General features: G+C 42.6%; 1 protein-coding gene across 1 annotated transcript in view; it reads right to left on the bottom strand.

The window, feature by feature from the left end:
• Positions 1-27,054, bottom strand: part of LOC131402162 (mucin-16-like) — a 146,018-nt gene that overhangs the window by 109,640 nt on the left and 9,324 nt on the right. The gene's annotated exons all lie outside the window — the stretch shown is intronic.

The raw sequence follows: 27,054 nt of genomic DNA, 5'->3' as shown, positions 1-27,054 counted from the left end.
TTGAACTCATCTACTATCAGGACTAAGAAATGTGCTCAGTGAGATGAAAAAAATCTACCAACTCAGCTTCTGGACTATGAAACTTATTTAATTTTGAAAAGGACTGTGAAACTTCCCTAGAAGTTTCAGAGGAGGCAACTGATGGTGCTCAGGGCAAGCTACCCCAGGAGGCACCACTCTGGTATGCAGATTATTTCGAGCTGAAGACAATAAGGACTCAGAGAACTCAGGAAGAATATTTGAGTTTCCTCTTCCAAACTGCCTAAAGAATGTAAAACAAAAGATCTCTTTCAGGAAGGAGTTGTTATCATGATGGCTGTAAAGATAATGTAGGATAGAGGTTACAACAGGAAAGACACCAAGACCCTTTTATCAAAAACTCTATCTCTCCCTGACCACATTATCTATAGATGACTCTGAGAAGAGTTGTCAGGCAAACATTTGCATTTCTATCTCCATGTGAGTTGCATCTTGCCCTTTGAGGTCCCAGACCACTACCCACCCCCAACACCTTCCTCGCCTTTAACTGCAATACTTAAGTGGGCAGCTTAGACAGAGGGACGAGTTGCTCATTTCTGAGTTTCTCCCATGTATACGTTATTAAACTTGTTATTATTTTCTCCTGCGAACCTGGCTAGTTAATTATTTGACCAACCATAAGAACCTTAAGGGAAAGGGCAGAGGGAGATTCTCCCTCTTCCCCGAACAACAACATTATCTGATTCCCAGAAAAAGAAAACTTTACTATAATATTAAGTCTACAACTGTCAAAAAGGAAACCAAGATACACTCAAGTCAAGCTTTTGCTCAAAAGTTAATTGTCTCCTCTTTGAAACTTTATCATGTTTATCATGTAAGCATAATATAGAGCCCAGAATATAGAAATTGCTTATTGGTAAGTTAACATTGTGATCATTTATTTTGTAAATATTAGTATGAGAGATGTAATTCATTTTCTAGTATATTCAGATTTTCAATTTCTGCTAAACCTAAAGCCACATTACTGGCAAGTTGGGATACCTCTAGACATCTGAATAATATGAATCCTAAGCAGAAGAATATATATTCTCTATTCATCAGGTTCTAAATTGTAAAACATTCTAAGGTTTTTGAACAAATCAATGGCATTACAAATTTACAGTAAGGCTGCATGTGCCACACAGAATCCTACAGGAAGAGAAATCCAGATTTTAAATAGAGGAGATTATGCACAAAAATAAAGTACGTTTTCAAGTCTGAAAGGGGATTTCAAGAAAGAAGAGACTCTCAGAACATTTGGTAAGTGGTAAATAACTTACAACGGGCTCTCTAAAGGAGAACATATTGTGGACAAAAGAGCTTCACACCAGAGAGCTAAAATGGCATCTCTGATATCCTTATGATGAAACAGATGCTGAACTACTATTTCCTGTAACTTAAAATTCACCTTGGGTAGGCCCCGTGGCTTAGTGGTTAAGTGCGCATGCTCTGCTACTTGAGGCCTGGGTTCGGATCCCGGGTGCGCAGCGACGCACCGCTTCTCCGGCCATGCTGAGGCTGCATCTCACATACAGCAACTAGATGGATGTGCATCTATGACATACAACTATCTACTGGGGCTTTGGGGGAAAATAAAATGAGGAGGATTGGCAGTGGCTGTTAGCTCAGGGCTGATCTTCTTCACATAAAAATAAAAATAAAATTAATCTTATTATCCAAACAAATACCACCTCCCTGCCTTGCAGCTTACCTGGACATAGTGATGTGTTGGAATCGTTTTTCTAATTCATTGGTTCTTTTGTTTTGAAGATTTTATTTATTTATTTTTCCCCCAAAAGTCTCATTAGATAGTTGTGTGTCATAGCTGCACATCCTTCCAGTTACTCTATGTGGTACTCGGCCTCAGCGTAGCTGGAGAAGCGGAGCCTTGGTACGCGCCCAGGATCCACACCTGATCCACCAGCAGTGGAGCGTGCGCACTTAACATCCAAGCCACTGGGCCAGCCACTAATTCATTGGTTCTTAAACTTGATGGGCACCAGAAACACCTGGAGGCCTTGTTGAAATCCAGATTGCCAGGCCCCACCCCAGACTTGCCAGTTCAGCAGGTCTGCAGCAGCACCTGACAATTTGCATTTCAGACAAGTTCCCAGGTGATGCAGATGCTGCTGGTCCAAGGACTCCACTTTGAGAACCACAGCCTGATTTAGACCCTGCATACGGTTACCAAATCCATTATTTTATCCTTTGGCTGCTACTTTTCCTTTATCACATCAGCACCTTAGCTCCGAATCTCCTCACCTAGCAATGGGAATACGTGGTGAGTTTAACAGCTGGTTCTCCTTTCCAGATCAGTTCTCCCTCTTCCTCTCAATACTACATTCTCTTGCCAGGTAACTGGTCCTTAAACATCAGTGCATCATAGATCTTCCTCTCTCAAAAACTTATGAATCTTATGCTGAACACAAGACATTTTAAATTCTCCACTTGGTTCATAAGGTCTTTAATAGCCTTACTTTAATAGTAAAATGTGGACACCCTGTTCCGTACCCTGCCTGCTATAAAGGAGTATGTGAGGATTACATAAGATACAGTCAGTTCTCTTTATGCACAGTGTGACATTCTATAAGGTCATTGTGTACACTAAATCAGTGAATATGACCCACTGCTGCTACAGGAAATGCAGTGTTAAGTTCCTGCAAGCCTTAGTCACATTTTCTTCAACTGATCAGTACATTACCTTGTTCTCTGTGTGTTCTTTTTAAAGTCACCTTATTTAATATATATTGTTGATATATTAACATTGAACTCACACCCACAGCACTGTAACTAGTGTCTGATACTAGCTTGTCGAACACACATACTTTCTCAGTAAAGGCACGTCACAGCCTCTTGCCCTGAGGAACACCAGGCAGCATTGCAGCAATACACATGGGGGACATATTAAATTTCAAGGTCACCAACATAATGCACAAAAAGATAAGATATGAGGCACTGAATAGACTGCAAGAAGGACACTTGTTTACAATGTGGGCTGAAACAAGAGGACAGAGCAGCACCTTGTTCCCCCTCAGTTGGGAATGTGCACATAGAGTGAATCAAATTTCTCACCACTTTGTGCATATCTGCAAATGGACATGAAAGCCCTGAGAGTGTTGATTCAGGGGCTGCTGGTACATTTTAGCTAGTGGACAAGTGTGCAAACACGGAGTCCACAAATAATGAGGATCAACTATATTATGAAAGCATCTTTTCTAAACCAGAATATTGCTCATGTATAAGAGCAATAATGATAATATAACAGTTAACATTTAAGTGCCTACTATGTGCCAGGAGCTCTTTTAAGTACTTTACATAAGTTAATGCATGTAAATCTCACTAAAACCCTATGAGACAGGAGTTTTCAGTAGCCCCTTTTTATAGATGAGGAAACTAAGTTTCAGAGAGTAAATATTTCCACAGGTTCTCCAGTTAGAAGTGGAATAACTGGGATTGATGCTCAGACAAACTAGTCCAAAGCCCACAACCTCAACCACTATGGTAGGAATGTAAGCGAATTTTCTACCATTCCCTAAAAAGCCCCTTCTGCTCTAGACTGTGTGGTCTCACACATGCTTATTCACTCATCAAACATTTTCTGAGTGCACCAACGGTGTCAGGTACAGTGTTTAGATACTGGAGGGACAAATAGAATGTCGACGCAAATAATCCATAACCAACCAATAAATCAAAATTGAGGCGAGTTTATTATGAGCCAAGCTTTGAGGATCATATAGCCCTGAAGAGTCCTTTCACAAAGAAATGGAGCACTCCAAAGAAGTGGGGTGTACAGCATGGTTATACACCATCAAAGGGCATGTACCACATGTGATTGCAATGTCCCTTTTACAATAGCCGCAACATTGACCTGTCGGCACCTCCATTGATGGACACAGTGGGTATCAGGTGTGCTGTACCCATGGGCGTGGCTGTTGTCTCAAGTTTGGTGGTCACGGAATGAGCGCAGCAATCAAATCCTATTCTATGGAGAAATGCTTATCCTTAAGGAAATGCTAATGTGGGGGAAGTTGCATTTACACCTTAAGGGCATTGCTTTTGTCTTTGGGACACGTTAATTGCTTAAAGTGTATATACAATGAATGAACAGAGGCTACAGGCCCCTTGTGGGAAAAAAAAAAAAAAACCAAGGTCAGGCCCAATTAGTTTTACACCAAATGGCTTCCTCATATTCTCCAAAATATCCTGTTGCTTGCCATTTATTTATCAAGAAGAAGGATCGTCTCAGATTTAAGGAGCTCACTGTCTATGAGACAAGAATAAAACAACAGTTATGGAAAAGGAAATAAGTACAGGGTCCCTGAGTGGGGACATCAAAATGGGTCTCTAGATGGAGACCTCTCAGGAAATGTCGCCAAGAGAAAGGAACATTTGATATGAGTTTAGATCAAGAAATAGGAATTAAGTTGATTAATAAAGGGGGTAGGAGTGCAGAAGAAAAATATATAAAAAGACAGATATAAAGGATGTTAAAGCTTTCAGAAAATGGAGGTATTTTTAAGGCTGGAACAAAGCGAACATGTAGGACACAGTGGGTGATGAGGCTAAAGATGAGGACAGCAAGAGAAAGCCTGCGTGTCCAGCTCAGGAGTCTCAATGTTCTCTCGGATGCTCTGAGCAGTCATTGAAGGAGTCTAAGCAGATATCAGATTTAAGCAAATTTGGATTCTTGAAGGTAACTCTGGAAACATTGTGAAGGAAAGATTAGAAGAAATTAAGACTGAAGGAAAGGGACCTGTTGGAAGACTAGGCAGTGATCCAGATAAGATAGGTCTTGACCGGCCAGGTGGCCAAGCTGTGAAGCGTGCACGGTCCACTGCGGTGGCCTGGGCTTCGCCGGTTCGGCTCTCGGGTGCACACCGATGCACCGCTTGGCATGCCATTCTCTGGCAGCGTCCCATACAAAGTGGAGGAAGGTGGGCACGGATGTTAGCCCAGGGCCAGTCTTCCTCAGCAAAAAAAGAGGAGGATTGGCAGATGTTATCACAGGGCTACTCCTCAAACACACACAAAAAAAATGATAGACCTTGGCCCAAGCACAGAGTCTGCAGGTGGAGGAAGCCAGGAGGTGGGAAGCAGTGCTGGGCTCCTGCAGGAGGAAAGTGAACTGCCTTTCAGTCACGGGAAGACTGCACTTGTCATGGCCTCCCCACCCTCATGCCCAAATGCCATGTTCCTTTCTACTTCTGTACCTTTCCTCTCTTCTCCCATCTGAAATCTTCACTCTTTCTTCCCTCCACCTGCTCAAAAGTGGTCCCTTTGAGGACTTGATCTAGTCCACCTCTCCTAAGAAGCTGTCCTTAATTACAATTTCTCGATAACATTCTCTTTTTTTTTAAGGCTCTATAATACAAAATACACTAAATACCTTGACAGAATCAAATTATATCTTGCAAACAATTTCATGTATGTGGAGGAGCTTGGAACCTTATAATTCTTTATATTTCCTTCGATACCTACCACAAATACCTTGCACATAGAGGTGAATGGATGTCCAGTAAAGTTAAATAGAGTTGAATCACACTTTATAAGCTAAAAACTTTTATGAGTTCAGTTATTCCTTTAGATCAGAAGCTTGAACCATTTGTTTTTCTCCACAGGTCAACAGTGTTGCCAAGCACAAATGAGTTTTAGACCTTCTCAAACTCAATAGAGCAAAGATGGAACTTCATTCCCCTTGCAAGCCTTACTGCCCCAGAGAAAAGCAAAAACATGTGACGTCTAATTCTTTCTTCACATTCTCATCTCAAATTGTAACTGTTTCCCAGTTGCTAATTGGTTTTCATTATTAAAACTGACAAAAAAGTTTCTCATTCTTTCTTTCTTTCTTTTTTTTTTGTTTTATGAGAAAGATCAGCCCTGAGCTAACTTACAATGCCAATCCTCCTCTTTTTGCTGAGGAAGATTGGTCCTGGGCTAACAATTGTGCCCATCTTCCTCTACATTATATGGGATGCTGCCACAACATGGCTCAACAAGCGATGCATTGGTGTGCTCCCGGGATCCGAACCTCTGAACCTGGGGCCGCTGTAGTGGAGCGTGCTCACTTAACTGCTGCACCACCGGGCTGTCCCCTCTCTCTATTTCTAAAGTTAAAATGTCTAAATCTTTCTCTGGGCTAGTTGGAGTTTCCATAAAATGAAAATGTACATTCCAGAAAAATCCTTAACTTTCCAGAATAATCTTTAATATGGTAAACACCTTGGCAAAAATGTCACTGATTTTCAATGTCAGTGCCTCCGCAAGGGTATCCTTGCATTGTCTCCCCTCCCAACCACCTCTCACTTTGGCCCTCCCCATTCTCATGGGGTCAAACTCTTTACTGAGCACTAGGAATTATCAGAGTCTGAGGGAGACTTCAAGGATGACTAAGCCATGGTTTCTGACCCCAACCATCACTCTCCATCTCTGCTTTAACCTCTATTTTTCTTACTCTGGTTTCTACTTTAGTTGTTTACTTGTCTTGTGAATTGTTGTTTTGTGGTTTATAATTACCATGTAAATTCATATTACTTGTTGCCTTAGAGTTTAGAAAGAACTTACATTATACAATGTTTTTTTCCCAGCCCTTTGATGTGTCTAATACCTTTCAATGAAATTCAAGTGGCTTCTTGTTTTAATGTCTCCATCATTATTTAGAATTATGTTCACCCCACTCTTTTGAACTGACCAATGCTGCTATACTCTTTAAACATTTCTATGACAAGACTCACGTGAGAAATCCCTGAAGCACCATCAGCTAGGCATCCCCACATTCCTCACATCTGATTCCTTGATTTGTTCCTAACTAAAAATGTTTCTGAAACTAATACTAAATTGTACCAAGTGGTCATTGTATAAAAAGCACTATCACAGATATCTTAAAGAGACAAAATGGAAAAGAATATTCAATTCCTCATTTAAGTTTACAATCAAATGAGTCATTGAGGGGACCTGGGGGCACTGATCAGAGCAGGAATCTAAGAGAAGAGTTTTAAGTCAATTTCAAAGGAGGTTAAAACTGGAATGAGATAGTATTTTACCAGTTATCTGAAATCATAGGCATTTTTCTGACCTTTGAGAATTTATTTGCCTATAAACTGTACCTGTGGGGTAAGAGAGTGCTGATATTGTTTAATTTCTTTTTACTATTCACCACTTTGAAATAGATGTGGCTACTCACAATTAATAAATATCATAATGTGGAGAGACCCAACTACCTCTTGTTATCAATTCTTACACAAAGCTAAAGTTTTAAAGATCAAACTTCATTCTAGTTACCTTTCCACTAGTCTATTTATATCAGAAAGATGCTGAGTTTTAGGAAAATACTTCAAAACACAAATTTTATATGTAATTTCAAAAGCAAAAAATGAGTTACAAATTGGGTGATAACCAATTTTGTTGCTATATATTAAACTTTAACATGGGAGCAGACATTTTTAGAGAATATAATTGATATTTGCCTATTTGTATATTGTAGAATGTTAAATGATTTACAGTTTTAATAGTATTTCAAATACCAGAGAATAAAAAACAGAACTGTTTCAGTTTTATGAAATATCCTTTTAGACATAGCGGATTTTCAGAGCATATTACTTGATAACAAAACAATCAGTTAGTGATGTTTAAGCCATGTGGTTTTATTTTAAACTTGCTCATTCCATAAGAGCATCAATAAGAGCCCTCCAGCCGTAGCTGATGCTCTTTCCTTCCGCCTGAGCACCAGCTGTATTTTCTTTAAGCATCAGACTCTCGGGCAACACCAAAGCCCTCAACTCTGTTTAGTTGAGAAAAGGCTTTATGTGTCATGTGTTTTTTCTAGGGATATGGAGCTCCCAGTCTTATTAAGTACAGGGAGAGTGTAAGAGTCTGAACACATTCAATAAACTCCACTGTGCTCAGGTGAGAAGACAGGTGCCTGAACTCACATCTGAAGAAGAACTTAGAGGATGCTTTCTTACTCAGCTTCGTGCCTCTGACTAAGCAGTCCTGGACATCCCCGTTATAGCCACGGAATAACACTGGCAGTCTTGATGGACCAGAAGTCCTCCTATGTCCATCATTTGTACATATCAAACTGGCTTAAGATCTCTCATTTCCTGCTGCAGTGGTAATTTACAGAGATACAGAACTGCCATCTAGTGACTAAGAGAGCAGCAAAGTGCTTTACATGAAACGTGAAATTCTGAGTTTTATAAAACAGAACAGTGAAGCACTAAAGTTGGTAAAGTTGACACAATGTGGCACACGAAATTTATAGTAAACCTGAAAAATGTGTAGGTGAAATAATCAGTTGTTCTCTATACCTTTAAAACATGTCTTGACATCCTACTCATAAATAGTAGAGTTTAAATATAATAGAATGACTTTGGAAACAAACTTCTCATCTCATCTCATCCAATGCTGTTGGCAGGAGCCGGTATTAAATAGCCAGATGGTGAGTACCCATGTTGAAGCACCATTTTTATCACAATGGAGAGAATATGAGGCATAAGCCCAACGGACTGATGTTCAGATCTTCCCTCTTACCATTGATCAATTTTGTAAACATGGTTTTCTTTAGTAGTTAAATATGAATTATAACACTTACTTTAAAGGATTACTGTAAGAATTGCATAAGGGAATACATTAAAGGAACTGGCGCACAGTAGATTGATAGTTAATTCTCCTTCCCTGTCTCACTTCTAAGAAACATACAGAAATAATCTAAGAAGAGAACCCATGTATAAAGTAAACTTATGACAAAGAGTCAATGGCTCCTGAAGTAAGGGACATCATTGTTCAGTGATTAACTTCAACTGCCTCCAAATACTTTTAACTCTCAATTAATTTTATGTGTTTTCTGTCTTCCAGACACTTCACTGGCTACAAGGAAAGGAGAAGTGTGAAATTGAAATTAATTTTACCCTTGAGTGGCCTAGCTGTAACAGGTGTTTTAAATCACCTAGTTCTTCAGGTTTCCTGCCTATTACTATATATTTTAACATGGTTCACAGCCGAGAATGTAAGAAAATCACTATAATTTTACACACATGAATATATGTCTTGACTATTACAGCTGGACTCTTAATATATAGAGAAATGTTGTATATGTTTTGTGCTTGTTGATAGTACAGAATAGTTTTCTCCAGGTTTTCTTTGGCATTATCATAAATAATGAAGAACTCAGTAATATAAGCCCAGGAGAAAAGGGTTTTTAAGAATCTAACGTACTATCCTAGTCATACATCAAAAAAAAAAAGCTATAAAAATAATGAGAGGATATTTTGAAGACACTATTTTTCTTAATTATTTCCAACTTTATTTCCCTTTACCTCTTTTTAATTTTTCTCCGTTTTATTCGCTATTGGCTAATCATGTCACAGTAATTAAATCACCCTCAGCTGAGTCCACCATGCCTCTTCAAGTGCACCAGCCTAATGTCTGTCTCAGCTCTGACAAAAAGTAGCTGGGAAAACTTGTTTTGTGGCACTATTCTTAAGAATATCTTTACTCTTGGGCTGGCCCCGTGGCTTAGTGGTTAAGTGTGCACACTCCGCTGCTGGAGGCTCCGGTTTGGATCCCAGACGCTCACTGACATGCCAGTTCTCCGGCCATGTTGACCCCACGTCCCAAATACAGCAACTAGAAGGATGTGCAACTATGACATACAACTATCTACTGGCGCTTTGCAGGAAAAATAAATAAATAAATAAAATTATAAAAAAAAATAATATCTTTACTCTTACAATAATAGCTATATTTCTGAAAGGCACCAGTGGATTACAAAAGTATTTGACCAATGTTGTAACTTCATTTTCCCTCCAGGGGAAACCCAACTTTCGTGTGTAATGCAGGGCTGCTGCTTTATTGTTCTCTCCTTTCAAGACATTTTATTACTTGTAAAACATAATAGGATTAATAGTGATATATGAATAACAATATAAACTTACACACAGCAAAAAGATACTATTTTAGTGTCATCATTTTATGTACTGTAACAAACAGTAATATTTTCATAGTGTAATATCTTGATTGATCATAAATTTTTTCCTGGCTCATTTTTATGCTAATTCATTTATTAGATTACCACATTTATACTTTTATGATCTTTATTTTCAATCAATATAATTGAAGGGACATCAGTTGTTCTTGGTAAGTGAAAGTTCAGAAAAAACTTTTGATAATGTATAAGTTTGAGAAGGCTCTTTCTGTTTTTTAAAAGAGAAGTCAGGCCTGGCCCTGTGGCTTAGTGGTTAACTGCACGCGCTCCGCTGCTGGCAGCCCGGGGTTCAGATCCCGGGCACGCACTGACGCACCACTTCTCCGGCCATGCTGAGCCCATGTCCCACATACATCAAGGATGTGCAGCTATGACATACAGCTATCTACTGGAGCTTTGGGGGGAAAATAAATAAATAAAATTATAAAATATAAAAGAGAAGTCATTTAATATTTGGAAAAGTTCTCAAAAATCATCAAATTCTTTAATTTTACAGAAAGGAATACTACATTCCAGAGAGCATAAGTACACTGTCACACACTAACCAGAAACAGACCTGGGCCTAGAACTCAGGTCTGAGTCACCTGACTTCTACCGGACCACATTCAAGGGAGCACACCCTCTTCTTACTGGTAATTTCTAATACTAATTTATTTTCAAAAACACAGTTGAGAGAAATTGTAAATAAATAAAACATGATTTTATATAAAAAAGTAGCAATTGTGACCCACAATTTCTATTCCATATGAGTAATTCCTTTCTTGTAGGTTTCTTGTTTTTAATACTAAGTCTATTTTGGTAACAAGAAAAAAGACATAATGTTTAGTCTCTTTAGTAATATAAAAAAAGCTTCTGTGGAAATTAAAAAGACACTAACTAATGTCTCATTTACTAAAGCATCTGAAGAATATTATTTGATTTTAGGAAAGCTCTGAGAATTTTTTAAAAAAATCATATCCACGTGAATATTAGTCCAGCCAGGCACATCTCCACATGACATCTCCTAGAGTGTACAGTTTTCTGCTGGATCCAGCTATTGTCAGGCCCAATGCTCTGGCTGAGTAGAGAATGATGCCTCTTCTGAAAAGCATGTACTCAGTTCCACTTCAAGGCTGATTGATGGAGACACTAGGAAAGGAAAAGATGAAAATATTACCCTAATCAATGATGTAAAACACAAGATATGAACAACCGTTAAAAGAATTCTCTATGAAATCGATCAATTCTACAATCACTACACCGGGGTATTTCCTATCAGTAATAAACAAATTTTGACACATAAACAAATAGAATAGTGTATTTAATGATATCAATTCTTTTAGTTGTGTGCTTTTCCTTTTAAAACTACATATGCTTATATGTGTTTTCTTTATTTTCAGGTGGTGTCACCGTGTCAAGGCCTCGCCGGCAGGTGGGGCCTTCACTGAAGACCCCCAAGGCCCCCCCTAGGCCTGGTGGCTGTGCATGTGTCTTTAGCCTCATGGGTTAAACCGAAGGCCGCCGGGCTCCCATAGTGGCCAGAGACAGAAGAGCCCATGAGAGAGGTATGTGAGGGGTACAGGCTGTGCCAACTTCCTCTTCTCAGGTCCCTGTGAGAAAGAGACAGAGAGACAGAGAGAGTGAGAGAGCAAGAGAGATCCCTGACCTCTGCATTGTTGCCTCCACCGCTGGTGCCTTGTCACACACCACCCCCCTTCCCCCAGCATCCCCATGCCACCTCTGGGAAGGCAACACCACTGGAAGGCCTGTTCCTGGTCACCTCCCTGCTGTCTCTTCAGGACCAGAACCCAGTGCAGGGGAGTTGGTTCAGACAAATATTTACATGTCCCTCTCCATGAGAATTGTGTTCTGCCACACTCACGTCGCAAACCCCACTCCCAATATCCTCCTTTGTCTTATCTGAAGATTGTATTTAAGAGGAGCATCTCTGCCATTCTTTTGAGAGACTCCATTTCTCATGTGTCTCCCATGTATACATGTTATGAGCCCAATTTAATCAGGCATGGATTCTTTTACTTGCCTATTTGCATCAGGAACATAATTACTAGCTAGAGAATTAATTAGAGAATATTCATTGTGAATGAAAAATGTCATTTCTAATAATGTAATGGAATTCCTTGAGGCTTTATTCTTGACACATGTGTAGGATTAAGTCAGGACACACTGTGAGAGTGATAAATAAGTTCTGTATATTTTTCTTCTTCAAGACCATGGATTTCAGCTACAGTTCATACCCATGTACTTTGCAAGAATGAAAAACAATGACCTTGAGTATTTTGCCGTCAGATTCATTAGTCTTTAAAGTATTAATTGAACAATTTAAATCTAGATGAGTGAAAGACTATGGAGACTTATAGAATGTCACGTTAGGTCCTTTAGAAGTGAAGAATTGTTTTTATAAAACATTTCTATTCCTTCTTATACCTTGACACTAACGTTACTCTGAATCTGTTTTAAAGAGGATAATGGCAGATTTACTTTAATTTGCACCATTTTTAAGTACATTTACCTAATATTTCTCAGTCTCTTGAAAACTTTTATCTTTAGCTCAACCTTCATTTAAATCACCAGACCTATTTGATGAAGGTGACATGAACATTTACTCGAAAACTCCTCAGAAAATTACTAATTTAATCTGCACTTTGGACGATCCATTGTAAAACTCAAAGTGGATTTACCAGGCCCCTCAAATGGCTCATAACTCTGTGTTTGTACATTTATCTGGGCAGATATTATCTGAAGGTAATTGTTCTTCCCAAATGCTTTCTTTAACTCAATCAGTAATACTTTCAAAGTATTAATGAAAATGTAGTCAATTTGGTGAACTCCAAGTGACTTTTTTGTTTTTGCATGCCAATGAGATTAAGAAAATAAATATTTTAATTATTGTTATTGATTTTAAAAATCAGAGATGAAGAAAACAAACTTCTTTGTCCAAAGACATTTCCGCAAATAAAATCGTCTGAAAAACTGACAGCTAGCCCCCTGTTTTAACCACTAAACCATAAGAAATGTAATACTGTGGGCAAACACTTGAGCGTTGTCACCTGCAGGAGTCCCCAGTGCTGTTGTCCCTTCAGGGCCATGGATCAGGGGAAGGAGCCAGTGGAGGGGAGTCAGCTGTGCCCTCAGCATCCTTCCTTCCTTGGTCAGAACCCGGTCCCAGCTGCTCCCTGTCTCATCTTCTGGGGAAGCAGAGAATTCTGGAGACACAACACATTGGGTGTTAAGGATGTCATCGTTCTTTTATAAACAGATGTTAGATCATGTAACGGGCTTCTCAGAACAGGAGAAGCCACCTCAAGGGAAGGCAGAACTTCTCCAGGAGCTGAAGGTCATCCAGGGAGAACAGAGACAAGGGCTGCACAGTGTCAGCCCACTCCTGCTCTCCATCTCATGGACACCTCGGTCCCCAATCCCCGACACCCCTCCCGGTGTCCCCCCAAGGGTTCCTATTGTATCCTCAGAGTCTCGCGCAGGCGCAGGACCAGTGCTCAGAGTGGCAGAGGGGCCGCCGAGCTGGAGAGCCCTGGGGCGCATGCACTGGGGGCAGAGTCCCTGATGGGGAAGTGGTGGCCACTGGAGATTGTGGGGGGGCTCGGGCGGTTTCTGGATCCTTTCTCCAGGATTTTCAGTGCGGGGAGCTCTCCTTTCTGCAGTGTGGAGGAGCACTGGGCAGGAGCGGCGCCGAGGTAGGCCGTGGGCAGCAGGCTCGGCGTGGAGAACTCCGCCGCATATGGCGGGAACGCAGTGTCTGGGGCGTGTGGATGGGACCAGGGGCTGAGGCTGCTGGCTGGCTGCTCCAGACAAGGGAGCCCAACCTCTGTCCCTTGGAGGAGCAGAAGAGCGCCGCTTGGCCAGCCTGTCCCTGTGCCTTGGCGGGGCCCCACCTCAACGGGGCCTCACCTTGGCGGGGCCTCCTGCCCACCCATCCGAGGTGCAGGGGGCAGCAGGGAGACGTCTGCCCTGTGCGCCCGCCCTTGAGGTCGCTCCACCTAGGACCCCGTCTAGGCCAGGTCACGACATCTCTGGGTGAAAGCTTTCCTTAGGAAGAGGGCCTGTGGTCAGCGCTCCTCTGCCTGACTCTGCTCAGGCTACTGGGTTCCTCATTGCCTTCATTAAACAAATGAACGGTTTCTACATCCTTGGGACCAACTTTATAGAAAAGCCTGATCGCATTCATGGTTTCTGATAATTGACTCTATATTTGCAAGGTGAACTTTGAAGTCTGGGAATTGTTGTAAACTGCATTTAACGAAAGGAGATTTAAACAATCATTGGTGCAAATTGTGTAGCTTCCTAATACTAACTCACCTTCTGTAAACATAGACTGATGACTGATCAATTGATGATTGACATAATGTGTATGGAATTTTGGTTTCAGTTGAAAAGATTTTCTTGGCAATTGGTGCTAAAACTAAAATAGGATAAAGAGGAGGATTTTGGAAGTTGTATGTATTGTCTGTTTTGTACCTGTACTCATTTAGAATTGTAAGAATTTAGATTTGGAAAGCCCATAGGACAAGAAGATTGAAATTTTGATTTGACTGACAATGGGAAAGGTCAAAATGTCAAATACTGTAAGATTTCATTTATATAATATTCTAGAAAAGATAAACCATAGGGAAAGACAACAGCTCGTTAGTTGTCATTAGTTTTCATATTTAGTTAATCATTTAGTTTAATAGTTTAATCATTAGTTTTAATATTTCTTATTAAAAAATACATTTTAATGATAGCATCCTAATTATGTTTTTGGATGATACCAGAAGTTAATAACCTATTAAATTCTGCAATAGGAAGAAATGACATGTTGGTTATTGGTGTCTTTGAAGTGTAATTATTGACGGTAGTGAAACTTTTAAATGAGATTTTTCGGATTCTGAACTACTGATTTTTTTACTAGATCCTGTTGGACATGGCGTGTTACAAGTTTCAAAAGGCTCTTTAAATTATTGTAGCAGGCTGAAGCTATTAAATTATAACGTAAGCTCTTTATAGATGAAACAGGCAAAAATACAAAAAAGCCATTCATCGATTTATCTTTGTTAAAAAAATCAAGTAAATCTTATCATATACATGAATGACTTTTGGCTAGACAGACCTGAACTTGACAAGATAGACTCATTGGTATGGGGAATTTCTTTTGGAATGTTAAAAAGGGAGAGGATATATAAATTTTACCTGAGGGTGACCCAAGATGATATGGCAGGTTTAGTTGCTTTTACACTCTTTCTGAGTTATGATCTTGATTAAAAACCTGGTCATAGACATTCCAAGACATTTGGACCATTTTATGTATCAATATATTAAGAAGTCTTATTTCTCTGATACTTTCTGATTTCAGGGTGTCTGGGAAAAGCAGTTTCTCAATATAGGTACTTTGGAATGTAATTTTCGATTGTTGACTTATTGAATCATAGAATTGTTGAGTTGGAAATAATTTCAGTGGTTTAGAACCTAACCTCTTCAATTTCCAGGAAATGGAAAGTGAGGTTTCTTGAGTTAAGTCGTCCACAGTCAGACTGATGCTTTAGTGGTAGAGTTGGAACTAAATGCTCAGATGCTTGTCTCCAGATTCCTACTACAGTGCTCTCTGTGCTACATACTATTAAGTAGACAAACCAATGAGTTACCTTCTCATATTATATACGTAGCCAGTAGGGTCAATTATTTCCCATATGCATTTCTTTCCTTTCTTTTTTAAATAACTACTAACCACAATTAATTTATTCCCCTGCCATGTTTAATGACTATCCTTCTGTGTGTCTCCACGAGCACACGTGTGGACTCCCTAGAATGGACAGCTACCTGTCATTGGATTGTTAGACCAGAGACTGATGTGCATCTGCATCTTGACAAGCTGCAGCCAAATCATCCTCTGAAGTTTTAACAATTTCCATTCCCTCCAACAGCGTTTGAGTCATCCTTGCCCTGGGAATTGTCAGATTGGCATTGTCAGATTTTTAAATTTTTGCCATTCTTATGGGTGAGAAATGAAGTATTTTTTTTCCTCTTTGTAAAAGTGTTTTGACAAACGCATAGAGCTGTGCAACTAGCAAAATTGAGATACAGAATAGTTCCAGCACCCAGAACTCCCTTGAGCTGCTCTTTTATAGTCAACTCTTCCCCAAACTTAACCCCTGGTGGCTAATGATCCGTTGTCTTTCTCTATGGTTTGTCTTTTCTGGAATATCTTATAAATGGAATCCTACAGTATTTGGCCTTTTGAGTCTGGTTTCTTTCATTTAGCATGATACATTTATTTGAGTGTTCATCCATGTTGTTGACTGTATCAGCAGTTCCTTCTGTTTTATTGCTGAATGTAGTATCCATTGTATGAATTTACCACAGTTTATCCATCCACCAGTTGAACGACATGTGAGTTATTTTCAGTTTTGTCTTTTTTGACTATGAATAAAGCTGCTATAAATCTTTATGATTTGAGAAGGCAAAAAAGTTTTTGTATGAACATGTCTTCTTCTCCTGGGTAAGCACATAGAAGTGGAATTGCTGGGTCATATGGTATGTGCATGTTTAACTTTATTTTAAAAACTCTTTTTGGTAGCAAAGTCATGGCCCACAAAGTTGTCCTAATCCCTGAACCTGGGAATACATTAGTTTACTTGGCAAAGGTGAATTAAATTTGCAGACGGAATTAAGGTTGCTGATCAACTGACTTTAAAATAGGGAGATTATCCTGGATTATCCAGGTGGGCCCAGTGCATCACAAAGGCCCTTAAAAGGGAAAGAGAAGCAGTAGAGTAGAGAAAAAGATAGAACAAGGGAAGCAGGGTCAGAGAGATGCCGAGTTCTTGGTTTTGAGGGTGGAGGAGGGGGGCCATAGGGTAAGGAATGTGGTGGTCTCTAGAAGCTTGAAAAGGCTAGGAAATGGATTAAGATTTAAAGTCCCCCCAAAAGAACCTAGCTCTGCCAACACCTTGATTATAGCCCAAAGAGACCCATGTCAGACTGCTAACCACAGAACTGTAAAACAATAAATCTGAGTTAATTTAAGCCATGAAATTTGTGCTAATTTGTTACAGCAGCATAATAAACTCCACTTTAAAACTGTTTTCCAAAGAGGCTGAACCACTTTGTGTTCCCACCAGCAATGTAGGAGTGTTCCAGTTACTTTCCATCCTCATTAACACTTGGTATGGTCATCTTCTTTAATTCTAGTCATTCCAGTATGTACATAGCAGGATCTCAATGTGGTTTTTATCTGCCTTTTTCTCATCATTTACGACCTTGATCATCTTTTCATGTGCTTATTTGCCATCTGTGTATCTTCTTTGGTTAAGTGTCCAAATCTGTGACCATTTTAAACTGGGATTTTCTTATTCCCGAGTTTTGAGAGTTCTTTATAGTCCTGTCCGATATGTGATTTGCAAAAGTCTTCTCCCAGTCTGTGGTTTGCCTTCTCCAGCCTCCCAAGCGTGTCTTTGTAACTTCTGTGTAACAAAGCTCGAGAGGTTTCACATGACCTTATCTTCCCTCAATGGGAAACAGAATGAAGTAGGAGCACCTGAGTCCAATCAGACCTTGATCAGAGTTGGGTCTGGGTCTCAGTTTTAGTAAACCCAGGCCTTCCACTTTCCCACTGTTCCTGTTTGTGGTGCCCCTCTCCTCCGCACAAGGGTCTGGTCCTAAGTCTGGTAGAGCTCTGTCTCCTCAGGTGTGGGAGCCCACAGAAAACCTAGCTACGCCCGTCAGACATCTCAACGTAGCTCTCTAGCCTCCTACCTTACATTGTTCACAATATGGCAAATTCCCAAAAGGTCACACTAGCAGTATGTTTGACTTAGGCCACTTCCACCACTTCTGGAGGTTTCGCTTTGCTTTGTGGAAGCTTTTGGCTTATTCCTCCAGATTGCTGTGTGGCACAAAACTTAACACAGGTGCTGTGAGGAAGAACAGTTTTGTGTCTGAGAGCCTTCAGGTTTCCTCTACCACACCAAACTAGAAGTTTGGCTAATTTCTCTTTTCCTTAGCCAAGTCTCTGCCTGAGCAAGCCAGATCTTCGGCAAGCACCCATAATCAGAATATGCCTGCAGGGGAAAGAAAGATAAAAATCCCTGCTCACATAAAAGAGTTTTCTTCTTTCTGGAATTTTAGTTGGTTGATTCTGAAGTTCTCTGATGTTCTAAAAACATATTTATAATTTATCTGGCTTTGTCCAGTTTTGCAGCAAGTGTTTTCCTGTCCTAGTCTCCTCTAAACCAGAAGTTCCCTTGTCATTAGTTTTTAACTCCATCAGTTATACCCTGTCAATATTATTATTGTTTGGTAAAGTCATGCTTTCAATGATTTATTTAGACGTTTACCCTTTTTTATCCTCACGATCCATTTTGACATCTTAGCATTTCTTCTTCTATCAATTTCTTCTTAAAATACATTCTTTTTCACTTTTTAAATTTTTTCCTTGAGGAAGATTAGCCCTGGGCTAACATCTTTTCCTATCTTCCTCTATTTTGCATGTGGGTCACCACCACAGCATGGCTGATGAGTGCTGTAGGTCCACACCTGAAATCCAAACCCATGAACCCAGGCAACCAAAGTGGTACGTGGTGAACTTAAACCACTACACCAGGTGGCTGGCCCCCTTAAAGTACATTCCTTGGATGTTCCTTAATGAGCATTTGTTGGTGGTAATACTCTTAGTAAATGTTTGCCTAAAAATATCTTTAATTCACCCCAGTTCTTGAGATATGGTTTGATTGGGTATACACTGAAGGTTATCTTCTCTCTGTACCCTGAAGAATTACTCCAACTCTCTCTTGCCTTCCATTGTTAAGAAACGTATCATGGGTCTAAATGTAAGTCTCCATAAGTGTTCTGTCCCTCTGCGGGGCTTTGAATATCTTCTTTTGTATTTGGTGTTCTTTGGTTTCCCTGGATGGAACTGACTCTAGATTTATTTTTTTAATTCTGCTTGAGATGTATTCAGCTGCCTGAAGCTAGAGTAGAATAATTTTATCAATTATGGAAATTTCTGTTATTATGTCTGAATATTCCTTTAAATCATATATATATATATTTATATTTTTTATTCAAATATATATACACATATTTATACACATTAAATGTATATTCATTAAATATATATTTATATTATTTAACTCAATGTATTATATTATTCATATAATGATTATGTTATTCAAAAAATACATATATTATTCATATATATAGTTTCCTTTACTTGACCAAACTCAAGCCAGGCTCCTTTGAGCCCTCTTCTTCACTAGGCCTTGATCTTGGCCTATAATATCTACAGTCTCTCAGCACAAATGGTTTCACCACACACACACACATTAAAGACTTAAACACTGACATAGTTTCTAACAGCTCAAATATACATCCCTACGATGACCCCTGCCCCCTTATAGTGCCTGCCTGAGAAAGCTCAAGGCAGCCAAAAGTTTTGACTGTTTGTTCTGGCCAACACTCAATCATTGGCCCCTGACATCCCTTTCTTAGAGCATTTACCCAAAAGTGCTTACAACTGTGACTCTTTCCTCTGTCTTTTTGAGTTGTGTATGTGTCTCCTATAACTGCATTTCTCAAGGTCCTGAGAGCCATTCCTTGAGAGGAGGACAGAGTGTCTGCCTCCCAGACTCTGTGAGAGGAGAGAAGTTAAACTTTGATCATTTCCAACTAGCAGACACAACTGGCCAGGTCACACTGCACTGACCAACACTCTGTAGCTTTTCCCTCCCTGACTCTACTGAGCCCCTGCTGACCCCTCTGCCTGCTCCCTCATTCTCCCTTTCAAATGCCCAGTCACCTCTGTACAAATCAAATTGAGTTCAGCTCTGTTCCCTCTTCCCTACTGCAGTGGTATATTACTGATTAAAATCTGTTCTGATCATTTTAACTAGATTCTGGCTTTGTGTACATTCTACATTTAACACATATCATGATAATCTCATGCATATGCATATGTATGCATATACCAACACAACCATGGGCCTTCCAGGACCAGTTCAGCTGACCCCATCTTATCAACAGAGTAGTTCCGCATTATCTTTCAGGAAATGACACCCCTCGTCCAGTTCAGGCCAGTTGAGACCACCAACCCATCAACTGGGCTTGCACAAATGCTTGATAAGTGACCTTTTTGACATCCAGCTAAAAGCTCCATCCTCACATCATGGTAACACTGCCAATTTGTGAACACACATCTGATGAAGAGCCATGAAGCTTGACTTTGCTTGCGCAGATCATCAATTACCTCACTTCTCCTTACTTCCAATCATCTACCTCCACACATCAGACCACCCTGCCCTTCATCCCATAAATTGTAACCCAGGCCCTGGATCAGGGAGACAGATCTGAGACAGACACGTGTCCCTTGTCTCCTTGCCGATCAGTCTCACAAAATAAAGCTACAATTCTTTCCCCAAAAGCTATTGCCAGAATAATTACCTTTTTTTAATGTAGATTGGGCAAGAGAACCTCAATATTGTGCAGTAACATCAAAACATATATATGTGTATATATATATATATATATATATATATATACTTAATGGATGTTTTATCTTCTTTTTCGTTTTCTTTGCTGAAGAGGATTCACCTTGAGCTAATATCTGTTGCCACTCTTCTTCTTTTTCAAAGGAAGTTTCACCCTGAGCTAACCTCTGTGCCAACTTTCCTCTATTTTGTATGTGGGTTGCCACCACAGCCTGGCCAACTGATGAGCGGTGTAGGTACATGCCCAAGAACTGAACCTGGGCCGCTGAAGTGGAGTTCTCTGAATTTAACCACTAGGCCATGGGTCTGGCCCACCTCTAATTGTTTTGAAGATGTTACTAGAGATGTAATTGAAGTTTCACTATGATCTCTGGATTTCCTTGCTGCTCTTTTAGTCCCTCACTTCAGTGTATGTGTTTCTTGCACCATAGAAGTCAACCCACTCATCCTGCCTCAGGGCCTTTGTACTTGTTATCTCCTCCCTTCACCCAATGCACTTTATACAGTTCTTCCTTAATGTTTGGGCCCTGGAGTTGCTTAGCTTTGGAGCACCTGGCAATCCTACTTGCTCATGGAAAGACTGACTTCAGTAGGTTCCAGCACACCTGGGAGGGAGCAGGACACACCTTGCCCCTTAATCTGAGAATAAGGACAACTCTCCTATTTGTCCTGTTCTGACTGCTGCAACAGCTCTCCTCTCCAGAAGGTTGAGCCATTTAACTGCTTTTGAAAAATAGCATTGGTGGAAAAATAGAAGTGTGAGTTGCCAACTTTGCTAAGAGCCTTGGTGGGTTTTCAGGAGTCTTAGGAAGTTAGTGATTTTGGAGGGAAGAGCGTCTGGAAAAAATACCCCACCTACACCAAGAAAAGCACAAATCCTCTTATTTGTCTGCTGATGCCTCAAATTCTACAACCACGACCAGATCACCAAGAGGGCTGGTTAATATGCATGGCTTTCGAAGTTTTCTCATAGACACTGTCCCATTTAACGCTCCCAGCAATAAGAGATGACACTGGTGGGGCTGGATCTGTGATTAACGAATTCAGCATGATGAGCAAATTACTGGGCCCTTCTGACCCTCAGTTTGTTCACCTGTAGAAGGTCGGAGTGAGGATGGAAGAGAACGCATTTCACGTGCTGACCTCAAGACCATCACATGGGAGGTGCTTGAGTAAAGGTCCATGATGACTGTTGCTATTTTCACTGGTTGCAAAGGTGTTATTATAAAACTATTTTTATCAGTTGTTTTCTGGTTATCAGACTGGGGCATGGAGATGGGGTCTCTTCCTTAGGAGCCTCAGTCCCTCCTTCCAAGCAGTGCTCTTCTCAGCAGCTCAGGCCCTAGACCTGTTCTAGGATTTCAGGGATATGCTAGTTCCCTGGATATGGACTCGTTTTTGGAGGTTAGCAAAGGTAAACTGAACTATTTCTTTTGAAGAGGGTGGGGATTTTTCTGAGGAGGGCTGTATTTGCTAAAAACAAGGTGGAGATTCCAGACTAGCAACACTAGTTTCACTCTTAGACAAGTGCCAGCTGCAGCTGCTCAGGACTACTGCCAGCCCCGGCTGGGGATTGTACTGAGAGCCACACTGTCCACGCAGCTGGGGAGGAGTTCCCAGGGCCACAGGCTCCCGGGGGGACTGAAAGTGAAGACTTGGGTTACAGTGAGCCCAAGAGATGAGGTTCAGGAGAAAAAGCGGGACAAAGGCCAGAGGTAGGAGAGAGTCAGCCCCAGGGGAGGGGTGTTTCTGAGCACAGCCAAGGAGGATAGGATATCTGATGGCTTCTTGCAGGGCTGGGAGCCTTCCTCAGTCCCCAAAGGGAAGGAGAGAGAAGGATGAAAGGGCTGCTGTCAGGGTGACAGGAAAACCCTCTTCTGTGCTACTAGGGCTGGGTTCAGGCCAGGTGCAGGTGATCAGGTGGGACAACGGAGGAGTAGGCTTCAGGAAAGGGGATCAGGGTCTTGGGACAAAGGGCTTGGCACTCGTGTGCCTTCCTCACTCTGGCCTGCAAGGGAACAGGGCATCCCACAGTGACGAGGAGCCTCGCTGGAGCCCCAAGTCTTCTCCTTGGGGAAGTGTGCAGGATTTGGCTCCTTGGAGCACGAGAAGACTGGGGTCTCCCCCACACAATGGTTTTTGTTAGTCTGCAATCACGCTCTGATTGCATTTGCTCCCTGAATGAACCTCCACTCCGGGGCCTGTGCCCTGCCCTGCTCCAGCCTTGTCCTCCCTCTACCCAGTTGGGATCCGTGGCCCTACTGGCTGCCTTTTGCTGGATTCGTGAAACCATTTAGGGCACTGAGTGGTTGGCAGGACTGGGTACTGGACCTCACATACTGCACACCGACACTGTTTTGCAGTTTGTGGCAGCCCATCACTGACTACGAAGCTGCTCATCATCTCTTGGCCTTTATAAAGTGGAGACCCCAGGGCTCAGCTCTTGGTGCGCATCTCGTTCCTGCCTAAACTCACTCCCCTGGTGATCTCACCAGTCTTGTGACTTTAAATACCATCTCTGAGCTGATGGTTCCTGAATGGCTCCCTCCCTGAAACCCCAGACTCAAACGCCCTCCTCCCTTCTTGTCCTCTCCACCAGTGTTGTCCATCTCAAGTTCAACATGCCCCCAGTAAAGCTCCAGTGAAGCAAGAAAGACTCCCCCTCCACACCTGCCCTTCCTGCACCTTTCTCCATCCCGGTTAGCAGCAACTCCAACCTCCTGCTTGCTCAGCCAAAAACGCTGGACTCACCCTTGACTCCCGTCTTCTCTCTCCTCACATCTAATGCATCAGAAACTCCTGTTGGTTCCATCTTCAAAACACACCCAGAATCTGAACCTCCTCCTCGTCTCCACTGCCACCACTTGGTACAGGCCACCGTCAATTGCTGCCTGGGTTGTTGTTGGTGCCTCCTTCCCGGCCCCTCTGCTTCTGCCCCGGCAGAGGAAGGTTGTCCCGTACTTTGGTGACTGAAAGAGGGGCAGGGGAGGGGCCTTGACCAGAGGGCTGGGGCCTCTGACACTGGACTAGTCATGGGTTTCTCCATCCATGACACTGCCTGTTGTTGACTGCAGCCTTGGGCACATGGAGGCCCATCACCCAGGACCCCCTCTGGGGCTCCTAAACCACAGATTGTGACACATTGACACTGGAGAACAGAGGAAGTTGACAGAGTGCCTGTGAGTCCCTGGGCGGTTCCCCATCTTGGCAGGTGGGCTCACGTGAGTACCCAGGGCCATTCCTCGAACCCCATCTGTGCCCAGGACAGCACAACACCCACACCATCCCACGAAGTGCCCACTGGGCTTCAGCTGTGACCTCCTCAGTTTGCTCCGGGGGCCCTGCTTGCAGGTGGGGCAAGCTGGGGGACCCCCAACTCTCACCACTTGGGATCCTATCCTGAGCATGAGCTTTTACCATCTGGGGGACAGCAAACTCCCGCTGGGGAGCATCCTCAGCCTTGGCTTGTCCACTGGCGGGGGCAGCCAGAAACCAGGCTCACCCAGACAACTCCTCCATTTTAGCCCTGGCGTCGTCTAGGCTGTTGGCTTGATGTGCTCGTGAAAAGTGGGCCAGGAGTTCGTGCAGTGTAAGAATGTGCCTGGGAATCTGCAGCAGGGAGAGGTAGGGGGAGAGGAACAGAGGCAAAGATGGGGAAGGAGAGAGACAGTGATGAAGCAAGTCAGAGAGGGAGCAGCAACATAGAGAGGGAGAGAGAGAAAGATAAAGCAGATGGAGAATGGTTCTCTCAGCTCCGAGCACTCCCACGAGCAGTGCTGAGGACGGACATCCACAGCACTTCTGATTTCAGACTCTAACGTGGAGCCTCTTCCAGGGTCTTGTCTGGGTCAAGAGTACAGAGCTTGAGGCTCTAAGCCAACAGGAGGAAGGGCCTGGAGGTGGGCTTAGGACCCAGATCTCCCCCTCACATTAACACACTGCCTGCTCTGCGGAGCTGGACAGCCTGTGGTCCGCTGTGTCAGGGGCTGGCTCTAACCCCATTCTCCACGCAACCCAGAGCTGGGGCATGTTAGGGCCTGGGCCCTCCCGGCCATGGGCCCCTGGTGCCCCCAGGTGTGGCTTCCTCCCAGCTGGGGCCCTCACTGCCATGGCCCCCGAGTGGGCTCCCCAGGCATGTGCCCTCAAGGACATGGTTCAGACTTTTAGATCAGACCTGCTTTCTAGCTATTAATCTCCATTTCCGTCTCTCTGAAATAAGGCCATCTGTCTCCTTGGGCTGTCAGAAAGTTGATGTGTGATCATGCCTACAGAGTGCCCAGCACAGCAGGTATTCAATATGCATGCTCTCTCCCGCTTCATGAGCACAGGTTCCACCTGAGCATCCTGGGTGCCAGGCCTTCTTCCTACATCTGGCCAGAGGCCTGGCATTCCCTTCTCCCTGAGAGGTGGGGGCAGCCTGTCTCTGGCTTATTTTCTGTCCCCACAGGATAATGAACAATGAACTAAACGAGACAGAGAGCATCCAGGAAAACATAGCCATGGAGTGCTTGATCCTCAAAGGCTGTGAGACCCTCCTGGACACCAGCCAGACTTTTGTGAGATGGGGCATAACACCCTGCCACCCCCAATCTCAAGGTAGGCCCCAGCAGTGGTGGCATTCGGGGACACCACCGCTTGTTTACCTGCCATGTGCCAAAACCTGTCAGTGTGATTGCGAAGTATTCCAGGTCTGCTGGAGGAATGTGACAGCTGTATGTGGATGTCAGTATCTGCACACATGGAGCTAGCTATTACTGGTTTTCACAGTTCCTTTCTCTCCAGATGTACACATGATTCTTCCCAGATGCCCTTGATGTGTCTGTGGATGTCATAGTAAACACCGACATGTCCTTTTGGGGAGAAAAGAGTGGAAATGAGGACAGATACTTAGTGGTCCCATGAATCACAAGCATGTTCAGAATCCGTGAGGAAGTCGTGTGGGTCAGTCCCTCTGTCCCTTGCTCATCATCATTGACCCCTTGTGGGAAGCCGGGATCACAAAGGTTCTCATGGGTAGGAAGTTTGATTCACCCTCAGCCTCCACTTGCTTTGGGAGCTGTGTTTGAGAGGCACAGCCCTGTGAGCAGGCAGCTAGAGGCTGTGACTAAGGGGACTTCTCCTTGGACTACTGCAGATGATGAGATACGGGAACGCCTGCTGAAAGCTGGCAAAAGGTGAGATTTCTTACCACGTCAGCCTCCTGGAATCTCTATCTGCAGAGTCCAGTAGAAGGAAGTGGTGAGAATTTTTTCTCTTTCTAAATTTAGATTGGCAGAAGAAAATATTTGGGAAACTAGTTTCTTGTGCTTATAGTGACTCTTGGTTTAAATTTGGTAGAGTATTCTTAGTTTTCATCTTGATCCCTTTTCCTCCCAGAAATAGTCTCTGTTTTTCTCTTTTGTCTGTGTCTTTTGTCATAGGAAAGAAATACCATAGGGTAGGACACAGGCAGAGGTGCTATAAGCCTGCTGTCCAGGCCGGCCCCATAGACTGGTGAGTTTGTGGGTCTCACCAGACCGGCCTCTACAAACTTTGCTGTGGGTTATTATGCACATGAAGTGAAGACCATTGCCAAGGGCATCTTGGAAGCCAAAAAGGCCGCAAATTTGGTGGGCACGGGTCGAGTAGTTAAGAGCCATTAGGGCGCTCGCCACTTTCAGAAGACTCCCGTGACAGGATAATTTGGGTCATGGAATGGGGTAGATGACACATGTCCCCCGCCAACTGCAAGAAAATGTCCATGCAACGACGAGGTACTCTCTAAAGCACACAGTCCCCAACCCTGCGGCACCTCCCCCGCTAGGTATTATTCTGGCTCCAAGAGACCTAAGGTGTGGCTAAAGCTGTCATTGTGCACATAAGAAAAAAAAAACGCCATGAGGTTTTTCCTTCTGTCTTGTTCTGTGTCCTGAGAAAACTTGGCTTTGTGACCAGTGAGGATATTCTCCTTGGTCTCCACCATACGGAAGGTGCATTTACTGGGGTGCACCTTGGTGGCCAGTCGAATAGACTGGGGTTCCGAACTGTCTCTTTGTCCGGCTGTGCAAAGCTCTCAGGGGAGTTTGTCATAAAGGGCCCAGTCCATAAGGGCCTTTGTCGTCTTAACCTTCGTTGCTTGTTAGTGTTGGAAAAATCCCATTCCAGTATCGCCTGCCCAGTGTCACAGATTAGCGGGTCTGTGACTGGAGGTGTCCCACACTATTGTGGGAGACCGGAGACACCGTTTTCACTACACCATCCTTACCGCCTGTGCAACGAAGGTCTTTACTTTCTCTGAACATTTTTGTGAGTGAATTCTGTGGATCATGGGGCTACATCATCTGCGCCCTCACCAGGGACGCCTCTTGTGTCCATCATAAAGATTTATTCTAAGCGTGGAAAGTTACCTCTGGGTCTTTCCTTAAAAAGGCTTATTGGATCAAGTTACTATTGGAATAAATATACAAATAAAGATCCTACTCGTCAATGGCCAGACGACGGATCCTTTAAATTGGAATAACTTCTAAATTGGAGGAAAAAAAATGTTTTGAGAGCTCTCACATAATTATTTATTTGGTACCTAAGAAAAGGCCAAAAAAA

The sequence above is a fragment of the Diceros bicornis genome, assembly GCF_020826845.1.
Source record: "Diceros bicornis minor isolate mBicDic1 chromosome 30 unlocalized genomic scaffold, mDicBic1.mat.cur SUPER_30_unloc_4, whole genome shotgun sequence".
NCBI lineage: Eukaryota > Metazoa > Chordata > Mammalia > Perissodactyla > Rhinocerotidae > Diceros > Diceros bicornis.
This window is presented reverse-complemented; position numbering and strand designations above follow the sequence as displayed.